This window comes from Neodiprion lecontei, chromosome 5, assembly GCF_021901455.1.
Source record: "Neodiprion lecontei isolate iyNeoLeco1 chromosome 5, iyNeoLeco1.1, whole genome shotgun sequence".
NCBI classification, from domain to species: Eukaryota; Metazoa; Arthropoda; class Insecta; order Hymenoptera; family Diprionidae; genus Neodiprion; species Neodiprion lecontei.
In genome coordinates this window covers 21,447,647-21,455,405 of record NC_060264.1, presented here as the reverse complement: position 1 = coordinate 21,455,405, position 7,759 = coordinate 21,447,647, and positions in this window count along the sequence as shown.

The window sequence follows — 7,759 nt, the reverse complement described above, 5'->3', positions numbered from 1 at the left end:
TAAACGAAAAAAGTAATGTTCAAAACCCTACTTACGGAATACAGTACGAGCTTAAGATAATTCGCGGTTTTTCATTATTGTATGAATTGGATTCAACGTTGTAGAATATGCTTCTTTCAATCCTTGCAATTCTATGCTGAATTCCTGAAATTCAATGAGTATCTAGAGGCTCCTACAAGTAGATTCGGAGACGAGAAGATTTTGTGTGCCATAGATCGCAAAAGATAACCTTAATCCCTTTGAGATTTTTCAGCTAAATCTGAAACGACTTTTAAAAATATTGAAACCGATTTATCCCGACATTATTATGTCAACGGACTTTGGCAGAGAAGACTAATCAGCAATCTTAAATGGGTGCCATAGTCGATTTCGACGTTTTCGTATATATCTCAAATTATTCAAGTCTACGTATCTTATTGTCAAATGCAAAAAGGACATAACAACCCCATTCTACATGCAATTGTGAAGAAGACCACTCCAAAACGTTTTCATTTAACGCAAAAATAAAAATGTATTGGCGTGGTTTTGTACAGTATTGCATGTAAAATGGGGCTGTTATCCCCTTTTTTGCATCTGAGATACGTGGACTTGGATAATTCGAGGTTTGTACGACAGCGACGAAATAGACTACCCCCCTCCCATTAAGTAGTTGCAAACAGCAGACCAAAAATTATAGCCAGAAATGTAAAAATTTTTTCTGTAATGCCTTAGCCGTAATTCCGCGATGTTGTCAATGCCTTTTCTGAATTCCTTGGTGTTCAATTAGTCTAGAAGGGATCATTTCACTCGATTCTCGAACAAAAAGTTTTCGATACAAAAAACAGGCAGTGTGACCCTCTGTATTTTTTCACTCAATTTTCGGTGGTTCTTGATAAAAATCTGGAAATTATTAATTTACACCTTATGTGTTGACAGCATTTCGCCAGGAAAAATGATTCCGGATCTCTCATGTCGCTGCGAATAGCGGTATCACAGATCGAGCCAAAGAACGAAGAACTTTCATAGTACTTTGTCCGCATTATTTTAGTTTTCGTCCTACTATGTTCTTAATGCCTTTTCCAGTTTCTGAGAGTCAAATCAGTGTAAAAAGGTCCTAAAAATTTATATCGCGATGTTAAATCCGTTAGCCCAACAAATCGCAACAAAACCTCAGAAACTCCGCGGAATAAATCTTCAGATCGTGTACGCATCTGGAACGCTGAAAAATTCAGCGGCTGAATGTAATGAGAAATAAAACATTAATCGACACAAGTTCGGGATCATCAGCTCATGCGCTATACAGGACCTAAATATTCACATTTATATCGGGAGTCTGTTGAAAATGACAACTACGAGCCACGCGCACATCGCCAACACCAGATATGGACAAGTTTTCGTTCGCAGCACGTGCGCAGCATTTGTCCGCTACGCTCGGCTAAGGTAAAAGTTGTGTGCAAAGTTGGCACTTTTATCACAGTATAGACGTTGAATTCCGAAGGACTGCATTGTCCATCGTCTGCTGAAGTTTAATGCGCACGCGCTACAAGTTGAGAGCAGCTGTTTGGCAACCAACGGTGATAAATTTAGACAACGGCTCCCCTTCGATGTATATAACCTCAGAAATTATCTCAATTTACGACGGTCAAAATCAAAATATTTGAATTTAGAGAAGGTTGGGCGACGTGGCAAATAGCCCCTCTCGGATTGTAGCGGCGCGGTGGCGGTTCATTAAATTTTAGCAGTCGACACATCATGCAGTCGTTAGAAATACATTGCGGGTACACTTGGGGACAATGAATCTGAGACGGCTAATTTTTTACACTAGACAATTATGTTGGCAACACAGAGAAACCTACAGCGCCATAGTGGGCCGAGCGCGAAACCAACTCAATCTCAATAAACGTAACATAACCCATGACCGTCGAGTCTAACCTTAGAATACGTGTCAATCCGAGAAGTCATTATTCCCGCGGTATTCTAAGATTAGATTCGACGGTCATGAGTTTGTTACGTTTATTGAGATTGAGTTTGTTTCGCGCTCGGCCGATTGTGGCGCTGTAGGTTTCTCTGTGTTGCCAACATAACTGTCTAGTGTAAAAAATTAGTCGTCTCAGATTCATTATCCCCAAGTGTACATGCGTGAGAAATACCGCTAGTTTTCGTAGACGCGGAACGTTTCGTGCGCCTGATTCAGGTATCGAAGTTACTGCTCAACCTGAACATGAGATGTAACTCCGGCTGCTTAAATCACGCGCACGGATCGTTCCGCGTCTAGGAAAACTCACGGTATAATTTCATGTTAATTATTCGCGAAGTTTTCGGTTGTTTATACCTTGCTGGTGTGCCTGGAATCTTGCGATAAAGTTGCTGCGGCCTGAACTGAGATTTAGTATTATTCACGCATACTATACAATAGAAGTAATGTACAAAGGGGAACGCATTAATGAACATTACTGTACAGTAAAATACGTAAATGCCTTAACTTTCCGGTTAACTTCTTCTTCATTCGAAACAAAATGGGGGTTCAATTCTCTACGAATTATGTGACAATGATACAGACTTCTGTGAGCTGAAGTGAGAAAGTGGGATGCGTCGTCACATAATTCGTATAGAATCGAACTCGCATTTTGTTTCGGACCGAAAAAAGTTAGCCGGATGGTTAAGGCATTTATGCACTTTACTGTGGAGTAATATTCATCAATAGGTTCTCAGGGGTTATTATTTTTTTGGAATCAAAAGTCGAACGAGTTTCCTTTCTAATCAAATTTAATGCGCCACTGAAAAATAAAAAGGTTATCGTACGACCGGCACGACAGTTAGATCTGCCGATGAAAGTAAACCGTACTACACGAAGTTTCGTACTAATTCTGAAGAAACAAGCTTTATTTTGAGAAGTGACGTTGGTCATGGTGATATGATATGAGGTGAAGCATTAATGTAAGGCTATCACTAACGATACCGCCATGTGCTAGCCCTAGTGACCTTTTAGGGGGCCCCAAGATTCTTCACTATGCCACTGGCAATAAGCTGATCATAGTTTTCACGCCGTATTAGAGCGAATGATATTTTGCTTTTCAATGTTTCATCCAAGACAAAAATTGTGGCAGAAATTGTTGAGTTTTTACGATTCTCGCACTGATCAACGTAATATTTTCGACTGGCTATAACTTTCGAATAGTGAATCGGTCTGGCACAGTTAAAAATTCGAATTGTTCATGCTGAAACTTACGTTCTGAAAAGCCATGAGTTTGAACTCTATGAGTACTATAGAATACAGAAAAAGTTTTCAACAACGAAACTGTGCGACAAAACAGAATAATTCATTTCCTGCAAAACATGCCATTTGTAATTTGTCTTTTTTCCAATTCCTAATGACTCTTGAGTCAACATCCGATTTGGTACGGAACGCCCTATATTCTATGAATTTGCCTAATGATAGGCTTAGCTGAGGCCGAGGGTTAAAACCATGGAAAGTTATATTTATTAGATAGATGCTCGCATGTGCTAAGAGTCGCTAAAGCAAATGAATAAATAGATAAACAAGATTTATTATAAAGCGAGGGGAAAAGTAAAAATTGTATCCCTGTTATTTTCTGTTACATAAATCTCGTAATAACATTACACGACGTATTTTTCTCAGCGACTCTTCACGGGTATAATTCAATTTTCAACATTTGAATTTGCACTTCCCGGTCCCTCGCACCCCTCTTCCTGCCCCTTATAATAATAAATGAAGGGAAACAAGGGCGTGGGGTGAAACGTGCAAAAAGTACTTTTACAAGCTGTAATTCAAATTATAATTAAATCAGATATCAAAGGAAGTGGAAAAAAATTAAACTGACGAGATTGGGAGATAGGAAATAATTGTAGAAAAAGCTCCGTAATTGGTGCGGTAATTGAAACCGGTCGGTAAAGGTGGCATGTATCCCTGTGTATATGACATGAGGTAGATACATACATGCATACATATATGTATATACATACCTATTTACACCCTTTTCAGTTGAAAGAAACGAGAGACGGTAAACGGAGATAAAAAGTAAAACGAAAGAAAGCTTTTAATGCCCAATGCCTCGGTTCGTTTTACTTTCTTTTTCTTCCGGAATTTCTTTGCAAAATTTTATAACTGAACCGAAAGAAAAGGATAATATTTCCAAAATATGTGAGGTAAAATTTTTAGCTGCAGGCTTGCGTGTTCGGTATAATAGATATAATAAACAAACCTATGTTATACCAAGGTACATGTACGCGTATATCTATAAGATGCAGGAAAAGATACGTGAGAAAAAAAAATTCTGCGCGGCCGTAAAACGAGAGAAAAAAATGTGAAAAAATATTGCTTACGCGTTGCCATCAGGCGAGAGGCTGAGAGAAAATGAGAGAGAAAAAAAGAGCGAGAGCGAAAGAGAGGGAAGGGGGAAAAGGGTTAGAAGCTGATGAAGGCGAATTTAGGAGACAATATATGCTGGGACCCTGGAGACAAAGAGGTAAAAAGAAACAAATAAACTTTTCGTTCCATTGCACGAAATGTGAAATGAAATGAAGTTTCTCATTTTTTGTTAGATCGATGTTTCCGAAGTTTTTCAATATTCTCATTCATTCTTACGTACCGGATAATGCAAGAAACGTAGAGAATTATTTTTTTCAAACATTCGATCCTTTGAATAAAGCGAGACAGAGAAACAATTGAATGATACTTTATTTTACCGCATACATACACCTTATGTATTACACTGGAGCGCTCTACAGATATTGCATTATTTTTTACCATGAAAATTATCTTCATTTTGTGAATATCAACTTTTACTTATTATTTATCGTAAGCAACACTTTCTTAATAGTCTCTCAACCCTTGATATGTTTCTGAACTCAATGTTCTTCGATCATCAATACAGAATCTTAATCGATCCTGTTCGACTTTCACATTATTATCAATTATGTAATTACAACAATAGAAATCCGTCGTTAGTAGAATACAAAGTGAGAGTGAGAAAATCCGAAAAAGAGAAAGAGAGAGAAATACAAAGGTTGCCCAGAGGCGGTCTGCGGAACGTCAGCGGACGAGCAGGTGAATTCTCTGAGGAAGAATAAGATTGAAGAAACGCGCTATAAGATACGGTGGAAAATTGTGGGATAGGTCTACCACACAGGAGAAGCCCGAAGCTATTCGTGTCCTCGGTTGAATAAAAGTAAGTGGGTACATATGAAACACACAACTACATACATGCATACATACATACGCACATGCAGGGGACGGTTATGTGCACGCATCTAATAATATTTATGTATATCTATATACATGTAGCAGCAGTTGGTACATACAAGCATACACGTCCAAGTATATGTACGTATCGATATGTATGGGGCATTCCATGCCGGATTAACCAATTTTAAGTCTCGGTATTTCAAAATTGTTTTAAAACTTTTTTAGGTCATAGTAGCATTACCAAATTCCACAATTTATGGGAAACAACATTCTTTATGAGAACACTTTTGAAGCTACCTATATTCAAACTTTCTCTGTTAATTGACACTGTTTTTTTTTTTTTTTAATTCTCATAAAATTTCCGAGAATGTCATCCGTTGGTTGCGCTAATTAACGATATTTTTTTAAATATTATTCTCATACCTTGAATAATTTTCGATTGACTATAAAGTTAATGCTTGACGTATCGAAAATTTAATTAGAGTAAACAAATATCGTGATAAATTTAGTAATTTTTTTTTTTTCTGTTTTTCTAAGCAGTTCGGTAATTGTCACCTATTGAAATCTGGATTGGCTCAGGCTTCTTTGAAATTTTCGACAAGTTTCAAAAGGATGATTTCACCTTGCAGACAATTTTATAAATTTTTCATAATTTCGTCTTTGTTATCATCAAAACGTTACACAGTGATTAATATCAATTTAAACTCTTTGAAAATGCTCAAGAAGAAGAAAAAAAAAAACAAAATCATTCCGTCTTGGTACGAATCTAAAAATAGTCGGAAACAAAAAAAGTTCAACTTTGAGAAGGCTTGAATATTCGTAACTACAGTAATTCGTTAGGAAAAGTCTTTCGAAATAAAGTATAAGCACTTCCGTGAAGCTGTTGTCTCCTGAAAAATTTTCAACAAAATCGACAATAACGATAGTCGCGTAACCGTTCGATTTGGCATGGAATAAGTAGTAGCGGAATGGTGGAGGTGAGCGTCAGCCACTCCGAGAGGCATCGTCGCAGGGTTCCGTCCCTGCAGTGTTTCTCAGCCCCCTCGAAAATCAATGTGAGCTTTCCTTCTCTCTCTCTCCCTCCCTCTCTTACTTTGCCCCGCTCCTGCTTTCACCCTCCTTGTCTCTCCTGCCTCGCGGAATACGCACGGTTCTCTACTTATAGCTGTCTCTACTTTTCCACCCTCCGTTAGCACCATCGTCAGTTAACACGAACAAGATGGGTACGGGAGACCGAAGCTTTATACTATCAAAGCTCCTGCACCATCCTATACCTCATACTCTACATGCTACCGGCACTCTTTCTCTCCTAAGACTTGATCGCGCTCCTTCAACCCCTTCACAGCCTGCTCGAACCTCGTTTAGGCAGTTAAAGGCTAATTTTTCTTATCCCCTGTTCGTTTATAATTTTTTATTCCTTTATTTAGCTTTCTACTCATTTGTTGCCTTTCAGAAAAAAAGACAATTTTAACAAAAAAAATAATCATTGAAAAAGTTGGGTCAATAATCGCACTTTTATTTTATTTAGTCTTGAAATGTTTACGTTTTTCATTCATTTGTTTAATTTTGCTAGGTTTTGCTAGGTTACAAAGAATGTAAACTCTTTGCGCGATACCATCATACTCATCAAAAATATGTATAAATAAATGTTATGACAACATAGAATAGAGAAGTTTCGCGAATTCTGTTCATTTGTATTTTAGTAAAGTTTGGAGACAACTTGACTTTGTCATTTGTATTCTTTTTTATTAGAAACTATATTCAATCAGATTATCAGAAGGTTTAAAAAATACCCTGTGACGTTATCTATTAAAGTATATTATGTATTATACATATATGCTATGCAAAAATAACAATGATATCTAAATGCGCACAGTTTCAAAATTATCGAAGGAGAATTTTCGTCGAGTTTTGTCAGAAATTGATTATATTCTTTTTATTGTCTGCGACGTTTCAGACGGGCCCTGCCGACTATCTTTAGGATATCAAATAAAACAAAATGTTTGACAGCACATTTTTTACATTTCTGTTTTAACTATCTGTAATCATAACATTAATATTTTTCATCTTAAATGCTTAAATGAACTTCGTGGTTTTAAATTTAAACTTTCCTACACATAAAATCTCTAAATTTTGTGGTAGTATATTTTAAAACATTCTGGGTGAAACCAACTGTCATGTCAAAGAGGTCATAGACCTGGTCATTCGATAAAAACATGAAAGAAAGATTTATACCAGTTGATCATGTACTAATTTCATTAGACGTGTTGTCTCCGTTCGCAAACATTCCGACTGACTTGGTGATATCAACGATTTGAAAAAAGTAGTCCGACGGTAACTGTGATTGCGAATAAAACTACCACATTGGTCATATGAAAGAAGTCTCACAGAATATATACTCAATCTAAGGGTGATTCCGAAATCAGCTCCCAGTGCTGTTAACAATCTTTTATCTCTTTTGCGCTGCCGACTTCGTGACTAGTTCTACCTCTCTCCTAGGGAGTTTTAGGAGCGAACACTAAGAAGAATATTCTACGAAAAAAATCTAAAAAAAAAACTAAGACGAAATCTATG